The sequence below is a fragment of the Pteropus alecto genome, unplaced genomic scaffold, assembly GCF_000325575.1.
Source record: "Pteropus alecto unplaced genomic scaffold, ASM32557v1 scaffold14, whole genome shotgun sequence".
Taxonomy (NCBI): Eukaryota; Metazoa; Chordata; class Mammalia; order Chiroptera; family Pteropodidae; genus Pteropus; species Pteropus alecto.
This window is the reverse complement of record NW_006436810.1, coordinates 13,963,908-13,979,431: the sequence shown is the minus strand read 5'-3', so window position 1 is coordinate 13,979,431 and position 15,524 is coordinate 13,963,908. Positions and strand designations below refer to the sequence as shown.

General features: G+C 47.1%; 1 pseudogene; it reads left to right on the top strand.

The window, feature by feature from the left end:
• The first annotated feature begins 11,874 nt into the window (after window positions 1-11,874).
• Window positions 11,875-11,993, top strand: LOC112481256 (annotated as a pseudogene).
• Window positions 11,994-15,524: the final 3,531 nt, after the last annotated feature.

Below are 15,524 nucleotides of genomic sequence, written 5' to 3'. Positions count from 1 at the left end.
TTCCCGTTAGGGAAGCTTTTACACGTTTTTCCCTCCCCGTGTGTAAACAGCAGAGCCTGGATAAGAACGCGAGTCTTCTGCTTTCCGATTGCGTCCTCGTACTTTATTACCAAGTGTCACGCTACGTGACACGGATTCTGTAAGAAACACAACCCGCAAATATTTACTAAGTACCAGGTTCTCTGCTCAAGGACCTTTCGGTCTAGGGCAGCAGTCCCCAGCCTTTGTGGCAGCAGGGACCGGTGCTCCCATGAGAATCTAGTCCCTGTCGATCTGAGGCGGGGCTGAGGCGGTGATGCTGGCGCTGGGGACAGATGCAAATACAGGAGAAGCCTCACTGCTCGCCCACCGCTCACCTCCTGCCGTGCGGCCCGGTTCCTAACAGACCATGGACCAGTACCGGGCCACAGCCCGGGGGTTGGGGAACCCTGGTCTAGAGAGGATAAAGCAAGACGTGTAAGCTGGTGACCACAACAGAGTGTGTTAAATCACACGTTGAGGAACACAGAATACCATCGGGACACCCAGGGGTGCGCCCCTAGCCAGTCTAGGGCGTGAAGGAGGGCTGGCCCACAGCAGGGAAGGGGGTGGTTGGATGTCTGGGGAGGTACGGTCCAAGCAGAGGGGCCGGCGTTGGTGGGGAGGGGAGAGCGAGCCCGCACTCTCTGGGGATGGCTGCGGTCTGCACCAGTGGGGTTAAGGCGCCGAACGGGAGTGAAGCTTGGAGTCTACGCTGCGGACAGTGAGAATCGCCGAAAGGCGTTTGGAAAGATTTGGAGAGAGACTCGAAGATGCAATCAGCAAAAGGAGATGGGTGTGTAAAAATGATGAGGACACGGTCCCTCTCTCCAAGGAGCTCATCACCGCCTGGGAGAGGCAGATGTACAAACACATCACCACAGAACCATTTGTTTGGTTTTAAATAGAGGACACACAAAGGGCTGGGGGACCCAGGGGAGGAGGACATTGGCGCTGCCCGGGGAGAAGAGAGAAAGGCTTTGTGTGGGTGACAACTGAGCAAGATGACAGATGAGTGGGTGGCGACCAGTTCTGGCAGAGGGGCGTGGACCCTTGGGCGGGCCCGGGATAGACACTTCAATTCATTACCCAATATTAAATTAACCAAACATTTGCCACTGGCCTTAAATGGCAAGCCTCCGGAATTTGTCTCCCCCTGTTAGAGATAACGACGGTTACACGGTAACTTACGGCTCTCTTCTCAAGGATTTGGAACCTGTGTGGACAGAGAACACCGTATCTGGGGCGTTCGAGACACAGGAGGACCCATCGGAAGAATCTGCAGTTCCAGGAAGCGCTGCTCGTTTCTCGAGGCCACAATCACCACATCAGAAGTGACTGGGACTCATGTTTGCGGGACCTGGGTGGGGCACATCTGCACCCACCCCGTTCCCCTGGCAGATTGACTCAGAAACGAAGTGTCCAAGTCATGGGATTGGAAAGAAACAGTCTTCTCTCTCTCTAGCAGCAGCAAAGTTTGCAAAGGATTCAACTGCAAAGGACACTACAGTGTCTGTGCTCGTTAGCCTGGCACGTGCATCACTTACGCACAGAAACTCGTGGGATACAGGGTCAAGGTGAGGCGGAAAGAACATGCCTCTTGGCTGACAGCTCGATGCCGTGTTTGCTTCAGGGGAACTACAATCGGGGGGTCTCAGGTTCACTGGATGGCACCGTTCTACGTGATGTGTGGTTGTGGTTGTGGATACATTGAACTAGGAACTATGTAAATAGGTTAAAAATAAAGAGGTGGGCAGTAATTTATCCAGGAAATAAGAAAAAAAGGTGTAGGAGGAGTTGCAATATGAATAAAAGATAATGTGGACTTGAACACAAAAAGTCAAAGAGTAACGATAAAACAGCCAGGACAATGATATTATAATCATGAATCTCTAGGTGCGAAATAATATTGCAGTAAATATATACCGTGAAAAATATAAAGATATTTTTTCTCATATCCATATAACCCTTATTCTTATGTTTAAGCTAGTTTTTAAAACTGTAATGCTAATGTTCAGAAATTATCAAAGAAGCTAAAATTAAGTATGTCTTACTCCATCATTCCACATGACAAAATATCGTTTTCGAGGTTATTTCAAACGGAGTTCGCGGTGGCGGACCTGTTTTTATCCAATAACCTGAGGCCCTTCTCTATCTGAGAACCTGTCCTTTACGATGCACCCGTCACGCTGTGAAGGGACTTGGGCGAATCCTAAGGACAAAATGCTGACCCGTCCACAGGCCACGGAGGCACGGGGGTGAAAGTTCACATGTCCTGCACCCGAACCTGAACTCGCCACTCACTCGGAGAGGGACGCCCCGCCTGCCACTCAGCTGTGTGCTGCCTGGAACACGGGAGACCCTTTCTCTCAGGATACGAGGGACAGTGTAAGTAGGATTGTTCCAAAAATGGACTAAAGCGTGTCTTTTGTGCTGCTGCGGTTTCTCTTAAAACTGTCCCTTCTTTAATACGGTCCCCTGGCTCGGATTAAATGGCGAACAGCAAATTCGGCGAACAGCAAATTCGGCGAACAGCGACAGCGGTTTTAAGAAAGCATGGGAGGTGTGGGGTGTGTGTTTGCTTCACCAAATAAACTTAAGACCTGATTCATTTATTTATTTTCGGAGCCTTGCCTCCGACCCCGGAGAACGCCTTCAGAAATCGCTATCTTCACAATACATATTAGCCCCCTTTTTGCTTGACCTGTTCTGAAGCAGAAAAAGAAAAAAAAAAAAAACCTGTAAAACCAACTTCTCGTTTTTATCAGTTTTGATAATAAAAACATGGAATAAGCAAAATTATAGACTACTTATAAATGTCTGAAAGAAAAATCTCCCTCGTAGCCCAGGCACACCAACTGTGTTATTTCTGTAGCTTTCCACCTTCCTGTCCACGGGTAGTTTGAAGCATAATACGAGTGCAAGTTTATATTCTGCTTTTGTCATTTGAAATCATAACATTTTCATAAACGTCCGTGGATATACTTGTTTTATAGTAGTGACTTATTCCTGTACCAGGATATTTGGGATGCTCTCAACGTGCCACTACTGTATATGGGGCTGTAATGAATATCCTCATGCTTATAAAACAACGTTTAACCAGAGATCAATCACCTTATGGCAGGGCGCTCATTCCAGTAATTTTGCGTGTGTGTGTGTGCGTGTGTGTGCACGCGCGTGTGTGTGTGCGTGTGTGTGCGCGTGTGTGTGTGTGCGTGTATATGTGTGTGTGTGAGTGTGTGTGTGTGTGCGCGCGCGCTGAGACATTACACTGGAAAAACTTTAATGTCCTTTCATCCTCAAACTCTGTGATTCCGTCCCCCTCCAGAAATCCCCGAGTGGTTTCACGTACTTGCCAATCAGATAACCAGGGATCAAACCGGGGCATTTACCGAAGACTTGTCGAATCTAAGCAGGGCCGTGGGGAGATTTCAGAGTTACAAAGACAAAATTAGGGCACAAGCCATTGTAACATCCAAAAACCACATGGCACGTCTGCTAGGCACCGAAGACAAAGCATCCTGCAGGGTGACAAGCCGATGTCTCGGCTTCCACGGACATACTGTAAATGACCGTCCTGACGCCGGGTCCCCCGCGGACCAGGAAGCTGCAAGGTGGGGAGAAGCTAAAGTGTGGACAGGACGCAGCGTTGGGCAGAGGAGTAGAGGAGATGAGCACACACGCAGAACTCCCTCTGGACAGGACTGTGACACTGGCTCCTGGTGTCACCCAGACAGCACCAGACCTGGCTTTACCAGGACGCAACTACCTTGTTCCAGAGAAGCTATAAATAACCAAAGATGTGACTTACAGAATACCCGGCACGTCACCCCAGTACTGCGACTCATGTCACCCTCAGTCCCTCCCACCGAGGAGGTGTTTAACTGTTTCCATGCCATCCATCCGAACGCATTATGTGGGCAGTTCATTAAATTCATCTTCCCTGATAAACCAAAGCTCCCTCTGCAGAAGGGGAGAGAAAGGAAAATGAGGAGAGCCAGAGCTCGCCCCGTCGGCGCCGCCACGGACCTGCCACCAACCCGGCGAAGACATAAAGCCAGAGAGAACCGTGCGTTTTCTAGGCCCCCAGGCGTGTGACCCGAGCAGATTTGTGTTTTCCAAACACCAGGCTGGATGCAACTCGGAGAAGAAGCTAGAGGGTGGAGACTGTGGGGTCAGGAGAAGCCCCAGGAGGCTGTCAGTCCTGTCTGCTCTGACCCCTCCGTTCAAGCCCAGTTTCTTATCACACACTGACCTCCCCCATCTGCCTCTCAGACACATCTGTCATTGTCCTCACGAACTCCTGTGTCCCAGATTTCTTTATCTCGTCAATGGCAACACATCTGGCTCTCTTAGGTCACGAAGGGTTGGAACCTCAGAGTCCCTTACTTCCTCTTCCCCGTCACCCTCCAGTCACAGCCTGTCCATGCCTTCGAGATAAAGTTCTTTATTTCAACTCCGACTTCCACCGGAATTTCTCTAAGTTTAAAACAAATTCAAAAGAGGCGTCTTGATCAGTAGGAGGCCCTGGAAGGGAGAGGGGGAAGTATTCCTGGACTCCACCCGGCCTCACCCTCCCCGCGCCCACCGCCTCTGCTCCGTTGACTGTATTTTCCTCCTTGTTTATTTTAACTGACTCCTTAAGAGGACAAGGGAGGGAAAGGGAAGGAAAACGCCTCTGTCATTAAACTGACAGTGACCAAGTTATCCAGGTACTTCCCATCCCAAGCGTGACGGTCTCCCCAGTCAGTGCTCTGGGCCCAACAACTAGGGTATTATCATACATTTGGCACTGTTCTAAGTTCTTTATATCCATTAACTCGTTGAGCCCCCTCAGAACCCCCGTAGGGAAGGTACTATTTCTCAGATGAGCCAAAGCAAGAAGCAGGAGGCCACGAAGTCGCCTGCGATCACACAGCCATGATCTAGAAAACCAGAATTGAGCCAAAACCCTGCAGACCATCTCTGGAGCCTCATGCTCAGCCACCATTACACGGCCCTGGTCCCTGACACTTACACAACTTTCCTGCAGTCCACCCCACAACCTGCCCTCGCCAGCAACCTCCCCACCCCACCCCTGGGCTCGCTGGTCCGCCCTCTCCCCCGCCAAACTCCATTCGGAAGGAGTTTCCCATTGGGTGGGTCTTGGAAGCCTGCCAGGTGCCACCTGCCGCTCCAGCCCTAGGATGCACTGGCGACCGTAACAGATGAAAATGCCTGCAGAAAGCTTTCATTTTGCAGAGAGAGTCATTAAGAAGCATAATAATAAGAAAATCGCACAGTGCACTAGGAGAGGAACAGACCAGGGCTGGGGATGGGAATGACAGGGGCGGTGGGGGGAGGCGGTTGCCATTTTTAGTGAGCAACCAGGTGGGGCTCTGAGGAGGTGACACTCGGCAAGACCTGAGGGAAGTGAGGGTCCTGGCCATGGGCTACACTCCAGGAGCAGGGAGGGACCAATGCCCAGCCCTACAGAGGGAACCCCTAAGGTGTGGAGGGGCTGAGGGCAGGAGACAGAACCCGCCTGGCAGGCCCTGTAAGAAGCTGACTTCTACTCTGAGTTACACACGCAGCCAGCCAGTGGCTGGGGGCTCTTGGGCATTGGAGTGACACGACCCGACTTCGGTCTTAATTATTATTCCCATTTATTTCTGATTCCAACCCAAACCTTCTACCCCAGGAAAGGATATCAGTGCATGATCTTTGCAATGCCCGCTCCCTCTTACTTCTGTTCACTCCCTACCGTCACTTCGACTGACTGTTCGTTGCTCCATGCCTACCCCAAAACCCACCCGTTTTCCTGGACTTGGCTCAAGTCACGCTGCTTCCTCCACGAAGCCTTCCGGATTGTTGTTACGGCCCAGCGATTAACCTGTAACGGTCTTTGATTTATCTCGTTACGAAATTACGTGTTGTTTGTCTCACGAAACTACTAGCTGCTATGAGACAGGGACCCTCGGGGGCACCGAGGATGAGGGAGTCTACAGCATACGCAGAATTTTCCTTAGACCGTTCCTCAAGCCTTTTTCAAACTGTCACAAGTTAATTACCATAAGATGATTTCGAATATCTTTTAGGAAAGTCACAGCTATCATAACATGAGGCGGTGAAGACGCAGGTAAGGTGGGTTTGGGTTATTGTGTTTTAACGCATCCCTTGCCATTCCCACTATTTACACAGCACTACAGATAAGCTACCGTGCTCGAGCTACTGCGATAAAGTGATTCTTAAAAAGCAAATGTTCTTTGTTCAAGATACGTTTTCTGTGCCGTGTTGTTTTATAGTCTTCCTGAGCAGTAATAGTCATCCCGCACATTTTCATTCCACTTCTGGCTAATTACAATTTCTGATTCCTATAATCCAGATAATGTCGCTACTATTTTTTATTTCCAATTCCTTGAAAATTTTAAAAGAAGTTTAAGGATTTTTATTGACCTAACAGCTCCTTGCTGTTGCAACTATAATAGTAAATCCTCGATAGGGGCTTAGCAGAAATTATAAATGACTAACTTCTTAATTGTGATAGAAGAGAAAGACTCAATTTAAAGGATTTTAGTGTCAAAATGGGAAAAACACACCACACATCGTTATTTACCTAGGGGCTACTAGGGAATCAAACTTCTGCTTTATGGTAAGGATTTCAGAGGAAGCTTTTATTATATTAAAGGCTTCTGTGCACAAGATGCTGTAAGATTTCTTTCTGGTCTAGTTTTTTCAAAGTAATGTCTGCAATCTATTATACATTAGTACCTATAAACTCCATGAGAACAGATGTCATATTTTCTTGTTCAGTGTAGCCACTTTGGAAAGCAGTCTAGAAGCTACTCAACAAGTTAAACATAGAGTTACCACGTGACCGAACAAGTCCACTCACAGGCGTACACCTAAGAACACTGAAAACAGATGTCAACATAATAATCTGTACATGAATGTTCATAGCAGAATTATTCATAATAGCCAAAAAGTAGAAATAACTCAAATGGCCATCATTTGATGAATAGCTAAACAAAGTACCGTATAGCCATATGATAAAATATTGTTCAGCCATAGACACGGAGGGCAGATGCATGCTACAGCACGGCGAACCTGGGGAACACCCTGCGAAGTGAAAGCAGCAGGTCACAAAAGGGAACATTCCGTGGGATTCTGCTCATCTGCGACGTCCAGGATAGGAAAATCCACAGAGAAAGAAAGTAGAGTGAGGGCAGGTTAGGAGTTGCCAGGGGTTGGGGGAGTGACCGTTAGTGGATATGGGGTTTGGGGTGGGGAGTGATGAACAGTTCTGATCTTAGATCGTGATTACTGTTTAACCTTGTGACTATACGAAGACCACTAACGGCTCGCCTTAAGAGGGCGAATATTACGGCATGTGAACTGGACTGTAAATTCAAAAAACATATTTAAAAAGTTTAAGGACATCATAAAAATTAAGCCCGCCCCTTGCATTACGAGGAAGGAGCACTGAGAAGGTTCTTACGTTCCGCGCTCCTAGGTTTGAGGTGAGGATTGTCTTCCTCACCTTTGCAAGCCCAGGAGCTATTACGCATCCTAACCTGTGTATTACACCCTCTGCATCAGTTACGACACTTCCTATGATCGGTTAAGGAAAATGCAACTCCAATTCACCTAAATTATAGAGGAATCATTTAGCCCATTTGACTGTAGAAGTCCCTACACAGACTTTAGTTAAGACTTAGTCATCAGGGACCCAACCCTTTTCATGCCCCAATCCCACGCTTTGGACAACTGTGACCTCTGAAGAGATTCCTTCTTCTACCTAAGATGGCTTCCAGTAATTTCTAGAGCTACAGTTCCCTCATTTGCTCAACACCCACGAAGTAATAACTGTGGGTCTTTCTCAGGCTGACTTTGGCCTTGCACCATAAGAAATTGAATGGCTGGATCCACAGGACAGTGCGAAGAACCAAGCAAAGAGGCCCAGAGCTCAGAGGCAAAGCTGAGGTCATTTTCTTGCGGGGGGTAAAAAGAGAGCCGCTCATTCAAAAACCTACTAAAAGAAAAAGGATAGATACACGGAAAGAAGGGGTTTTTATTCTACGTCAGGAGAAAGTTGAGGCTTTACGTGCTGAGTATTTGTGGGGGCAAAGGGAGGATTGAAAATTCCTCCTTTTCGTGGGTCGTTTTTTTAAATTTATGTGACATTGTGCAGGTGTGATTTTCCAAAAACTCTCAGGTGAGACCCTTCAGGCTCTTTCTGGCTCTTACGGCAGACACCTTTCTGTGCAAGATTAGGGCTTGTCGATTAGAAATATTTTTTAAAACAATAGTAAGCACTTATTGTTTGAAACCAATGAGGGTCCACCCCTAGGTGTTGGGTGGGGCCAACCCCACCAACAGGCTTTTCGGTCAGAAAGAAGAAGGAGGAGGAGGTTGCTGGAGGCGTAACCCCGTGCACTGCACTCCCAGACGTCACTCACTGAATGAACAAGAGACAATGAGACAACATGAATGACCATTGACAGCAGCTTGGAAGGGACCAGTATAACAAAGGCAGGGCTGAGGCTGCGTGGGAAACCCTCACTCTCTTGCAAAACGTTTTCTAGGCAAGAAACTCCTTGAAAATGTGCCCGTTTTACCATAAGTAACTTAACGTATCTACTAATAGACACTTAGCTTAAGTACCTACTACCATCTCCCCCTCCTCTACATTTGGAGATCTGCAACTTAATAAAAAAAAAAAAAATGACTGCAATGCCATCAAGTAGCGAGAGAGTTCTTTACTTGCTCACCAGGACAGTCGGGAGTTTGCTCCCTCAGAAAAGAATCTTCACGTTGGCGTGAGCTGAGGAAATCCCAGAGCAAACGGCTTTCTCGAGGAACATCGTCGAGAGCACTGAAGTTTCACCGTCACAAGGGGCACGACCGACCGACAGTTTCTGCCTCTCATTCTACAACAGCCGTCTTGTTTCCTGTTTCCAAATTTTTTCCAGATTTAAAATTGATTTCTCAATCACTGACTTTTCAAAAGCACGTGGACGGACACGCTCAGAGTTAACAAATGTGTCCTCATACTGCAAGACAAGGCCATTCGGCAAAAGTCAGACTGTTCAGTTTCAGAGTCAAGGAGAAGAAATCCCATCTCTGCTGCTCGCTGGCTGTGTGACCCGGAGCAAAATGCCTGAACTCTGTCCACCCCCCTTAAAATGGTGGTGATAATGTCCTCCTAACCAGGCTGCACTGAAGAGCAACCGAAATAATGCCTGTAAACCACACAGTCCAAAGCCCGGAAAAACCACTTGATAAATACTTATTGCTGGGTTGTAATTATGATAATTCATAGGAAACGTGTTCTAAACACTGGAGATCCAACCATTTATTTAAGTGTTATCTAAACATCCCCATGACCCTAAAATGTACACATCTGAGAAATGAGGAAGAACGTTCCTCATCTATCACATGCGAAAAAAAAAAAAAACAACTGAGGATAGAGGTCTGTATGTCAACATCAGCTAAATCTATGGCAAAAGCAAAAACCGGTTTTCCTTCATATCATTTGTCTATATAAGCTAAAACGGCCAATTTATAGGAATGCTGATTCTCAGAGGCAGAGGAGAAGGCACTGACTAACTCCTTCGGTCAACTGATACAAGTATCAAGACCCTGCAAGGCAACAGAGAGCAAACATCAGGCCAATTATTTAATGATCTAGCTACTTAAAGTAGATCTCATAGCTTCCTCATAAAAGTAATAATAATAACAAGTGTGTATTCACACATACACACACACACACACACACACACACACACATTCTAGATATATTCCAGGGGCTGTTCTAAGTACTTCTCATACATTGATTCATTTCTGTATACTGGCTCATTCCATATATCGGCTCAACATGTGACTTTCCAGACACTGATCCACAAGCTGACTCGTGGTCTTCATCACAGCTCTTACAGGTAGGGGCGCCATGAACCTGAGCAGTGGAGAGCCGAGCAAGGCCAAGGTTAGGTTCCAATGCGAACTCTGGCCATGTGCCCCAGAGTTGCCCTCCACCCTTACTTTCTGCAAAGCCCAGTGTGGAAGCCACTGATCACGTGTGGCCATATTTAAAATTTAAATTAACTCAGTTAAAATTATGAATTTAGTTCTTCAATTACAACAGCCACACACGGCCCACGGCTTCTAGTGGACACACAGACGGAGGAATTCCCGTCACCACTGACACTTCTCCTGACGCGCTGCCATCCTAGCCGGGATACTTCACTGCCCCACAGACCCCAGCGGTCCATCCGCTTTGCCTAAGAGTCTCACTTGAATCCTAAACAAACTTAGGTTATTTCGTTTTCTTATCGAACGAGCAGCTTACTTGGGATCTACACTTTACACAGTTATTAAATATAACACATTAAAGGTTGCAAGCAATTAGAACACATGTCCCCTGCTCTGAAAAGTTGACAATCTATTTGAATAATGAGTGAATTCTCTGATGCCTATTACAATTAGGCAGTGCTGTCTGTTGGTGGAACAAATATACAGGTGGGTAGAAAGGCATCATTTAATAGGCAACTCCAAGTAATAATGAATTGTTTTCCAAAAATATTCTTGCATCCTTGTCGCTTAGAACTTAAAACGCATTCTCCCACAGAATCATGGGCAACGTGCCGGATAAGTCCTATTTCACCTGGCCAGAGCCTACTGAATCTGTGATCTATTAGAATCTGTGATTTATTAGAAAGATTTTATAGTAAAATGTTGGGGGAAAATCCCTCTGGTAAAATATTTGCTATATATTCTACAAATATTTATTGACTCTATACTATATACCAGGCACTGGGTAAAAGCTAAAAAAGCTCACAGTTTAATGGAAGAATCCTGCATAACTGGCTTATCCTAGACTTGAAACCCAAAGCAGAGGTCCAGTAAGTCTTTCGGTTGAAACAGGGAAACCCCTACAAGCCTGGGAAGGTCCCCAATTATGTGCCTGCTGATGGTGAACCAATGAAAGACTGTCAAATGAACTTGAAAGGTAACCAGAAAGCTCTCTGCCCACTCCCCACAGTTACCACCTCCACTTCCAAAAATCGCACCCTCAGAGAAGGCCCCACCCACACAGGACACTGATGACGCTGATCAATCAAAACTGTCTAAAGACTTCCTCCTTTTGCTGTATAAAACGCACTGTCCTTTCAAACCCTTTGAGTTCCCAGCAGAAGGGATGCAGTAGTAGCTGACTTCCTTACTACAAACGCTCCCTGACTTACGATGGTTTGACTTACAGTTTTTTGACTTTATGATGGTGGAAAAATCAATATGCATCCAGTAGAAACTGTACTTCGAATTTTGCAGTTTGATCTTTTTCCGGGCTAGTGATAGGCGTTACGATGCTCCCTCGTGATGCTGGGTAGTGGCTGCGAGCCGCAGCTCCCCACTGGCCAGCCGATCGTGAGGGTTAGCAACTGATATTCAATGTGTACTGTGTTGCCAGCGTTTTTTGGACATTGTGTTTTGTGTTTTCACATCCCATTATGTTCTACCAAACATCCATCTGTGTCTCCCACTTCCGCTGAGAAGAGGAGGAAGACAGTTACCCTCGAGATGAAACTCAAGATAATTAACCAAATGTGGCTGATGTGAATGTTCTGAGCACATTTAAGGGGGGCTGGGCTAAGCTATGATGATTGACAGGTTAGGTGTATTAAACGTATGTTTGACTTTATTTTTAACTTAAGATCAGTGTAGCAGGACATAACCCCATTGTAACAGGACAGTAAACTCTGAATAAACAGACTTTGATGAACTCTAAAGGTGGCCTTCAACTGTTGATAACCCTCAACTACCATCATCTGTATGGTTAGTTAAAATCAGTTGTGACAACTCTTCAAAAAACGAATATGGGTCTACGGCCATGCCACCCTGGATATGCCCGATCTCGTCTGATCTCAGAAGTTAAGCAGGGCCGGGCCTAGTTAGTACTTGGATGGGAGACTGCCTAGGAAGACCAGCTGCTGTAGGTAAGAAGGAAGAAGGAAGGAGGAAGGAGGAAGAAGGAAGAAGGAAGGAGGAAGGAGGAAGAAGGAAGAAGGAAGGAGGAAGGAGGAAGAAGGAAGAAGGAAGGAGGAAGGAGGAAGAAGGAAGAAGGAAGGAGGAAGGAGGAAGAAGGAAGAAGGAAGGAGGAAGGAGGAAGAAGGAAGAAGGAAGGAGGAAGGAGGAAGAAGGAAGAAGGAAGGAGGAAGGAGGAAGAAGGAAGAAGGAAGGAGGAAGGAGGAAGAAGGAAGAAGGAAGGAGGAAGGAGGAAGAAGGAAGAAGGAAGGAGGAAGGAGGAAGAAGGAAGAAGGAAGGAGGAAGGAGGAAGAAGGAAGAAGGAAGGAGGAAGGAGGAAGAAGGAAGAAGGAAGGAGGAAGGAGGAAGAAGGAAGAAGGAAGGAGGAAGGAGGAAGAAGGAAGAAGGAAGGAGGAAGGAGGAAGAAGGAAGAAGGAAGGAGGAAGGAGGAAGAAGGAAGAAGGAAGGAGGAAGGAGGAAGAAGGAAGAAGGAAGGAGGAAGGAGGAAGAAGGAAGAAGGAAGGAGGAAGGAGGAAGAAGGAAGAAGGAAGGAGGAAGGAGGAAGAAGGAAGAAGGAAGGAGGAAGGAGGAAGAAGGAAGAAGGAAGGAGGAAGGAGGAAGAAGGAAGAAGGAAGGAGGAAGGAGGAAGAAGGAAGAAGGAAGGAGGAAGGAGGAAGAAGGAAGAAGGAAGGAGGAAGGAGGAAGAAGGAAGAAGGAAGGAGGAAGGAGGAAGAAGGAAGAAGGAAGGAGGAAGGAGGAAGAAGGAAGAAGGAAGGAGGAAGGAGGAAGAAGGAAGAAGGAAGAAGGAAGGAGGAAGAAGGAAGAAGGAAGGAGGAAGGAGGAAGAAGGAAGAAGGAAGGAGGAAGGAGGAAGAAGGAAGGAGGAAGGAGGAAGGAGGAAGGAAGACCTGTTTTACAGTCTTGCTGAAAATGGAGACGGATGTGAGCAAGGATCCTTACAAGGGCACGTACTCACCCTTTTAATTTTAAAGACGACAGTCAGAACGGCACACAACACTGTTCAGTTTCTTTCTCTTTCACACCCCATCACGTTTTTCAGCTTTTGCACAGAATTCTTGCTGTGCTTCATATACACTTTCCCTCCAGATTTCCTCGTAGAGACCTGCAGTTCTGAATCAACAAAGCTTTCACCAAAGGGAAGGCCAAGCGACGTGATACCCAGCCAGGGCGGCGGTCCTTTCTGTCGTTTTGTCAAGTAAGACTTGGAGTTTCGCTGTCGGAATGAGACCGTGAAATCTGGTAGGAGATCTCCGCCTAACACAAGCTTCGCCTTTCTGACATGTTCCTCAGATCTGGCTGACTGATGAGATCACAGTGTCCCAGCTTCAGATGTCTGCACAAAGAACCTAGCTGAGGCCCCCTAGGGTTCCGACAGGTGGGAAGGTAGGAAAGGTGACTTCTCTAAGGCTTTCCAACTTGCAAATTTGAATAAGGTTTCTAAGACAAAACCTAAATACAGAACATGAAGAACAGAAGGGTCGTGGTACGGGGGGAGGGGAGAATTAGAAGGAAAAAGAATGTTCAAATTACTGTCATGATTGCAAAAGGCGGACCCCAGATGAGCCACTGGTTCGGAGTCCCTGTCACACCCTGGGCGTCCTCAAGCTCACAGGGTCTCCGGGTCTGTGAGGGGCTGAAGGGCTGGTTCCAAGAGGAAGCCAGCCGCCCAGGCACGGTGTGGGGAGCACGGCGGTCCCATGATGAACCTCCAACAACCCACTGAATCCCGTCCTCCAAAATGCACTCCACCGTCCAAACGAAACCTCATGCCTCACCGAAAATGGGAATGCACGCAAAACAGGAGAGACTTCAGTCCCGCTCGGAAGAAAGCACAGCTGAGGAGGCGACTGTTGCTTATTCAAAAAAGAAAAGAAAACGGTGGATTCGTTTTTGACATCTGGTCATTTTCTTACATTTACGCCAGCAATGGATATGGAAAGTAATGGCGAATGAATGAAAGAGACTCCATAACATGCCTAGCGACGATGGGCGCTGTGCACACTGCTGGCAGCTTAGGCAATATCGTTTCCTTATTTCATCCTCATTCAGAGAATTTCAACTTTTCTAGGAATGGCCGCACGTTGAGCTAAAAACCCATAGTCGCTGGACTCTCTTGCAGCTAAAGGTGGCCAGGGGACATGGTTTGGGGCAACAAGATGTGTGTTTACTGGGATTTCTGGAAATGTCCCAAGTCCTGAGATGGCCTTTCCTTCCTGCTTCACCTTTCTTCCTCACTCCAGAAATGCTGACGTCATTCTCAGGGGCTCAGCAGTTACACCTGCCAGCAAAGCAGACAGGTCAGATGGGCCTGGCCCGGGGGCCACTTCCACGCTTTTTGTAAGAAAAAAATAAACCTATTATAAATTAATACAGAGTGGATTCCATTGTATGCTGTCTGCCTACAAGCTTATCCCTTGCCATTGTCCAACTAGTTAGAGAAAAAAAATGTTCAATGTAAAAGCAAGACAATCAGAGAAACAATGATTGAAAAAGAGAGACCCATGCATTTCAGATGAGTTCCAGCTGTAGATGGACCTACACCAAATGTGTTTTGGACAGAAAGCTGACCGTCCAGGCACCTTTGGTCATTCAGAGGCTGGAAATGAAATTACTTACACCCCGTTCCTAGGATTAAAATTGCTGCCCCATTAATTGTTCATCTGATTTATAAGGTCAGTAGTGTTAATGGTTGCCCGCCTCTTGCACTAGGCAGTTATGAGAAACAGATCGACACGTGTGTAAATTATCCCCTCAATTCCTCAGCTTGCACGGCGTTGTGGTGCTTTACAGGGTAAACTTCAAAGCAATTTACACAGACCTGCTCGTGCACTTATGTACAGAAGCTGATTGCTTTCAAAATTCGCATAAATATTGACGCCCCGGTCTGCCATCCTGGATGCGAGCCGTCAGCTGTCTGGCGGTAAGTTTGTCAGAGCCCGTTTCCAAGGCTGGGAGGCCGATGGCAGGCAGTGATTTCTGTGAATGGGGTAGAGAAGAAGGAAGAAACGGAACTGGTTGATTCGTGACAAACACTTTGGTTGGTGATTCCTCTTGCTTTCTCCTTGCCCACCTCCCAACACAGATGCTGAAAAAGCGAGGTGCTCCTTTGTCCGGCCACCCTTGCAGCTCGGAGTCCATGAGACCCGCTTCTGTCCAAACAGATGCAAGGCGAAGGGACTTCTGGGAAAGATTCTTGTTCCTGGATGAAAGGAGAAGGCATGTTCTTTTCTCTTGCCATCTGGACGGACCCTGTACTTCGTCACTTGTAGGAGGCCATGTGAAGATTTGCTGTCTGTAGGTGTGCAACCGTTTGGTGACCATGAAGCATCAAAACTACAGATGTTGGAGCAGAAAGACAAGACATTGAGCCACCAACTTACCTGGAAACACCTGCCTCTAAACAGCGTATTAAGTTTACAACAAATGTCCTTTCTTAACAGGTGAATTGTTCCATCCATCTCTAGTTTTCTGCACCTAAAAGAACAC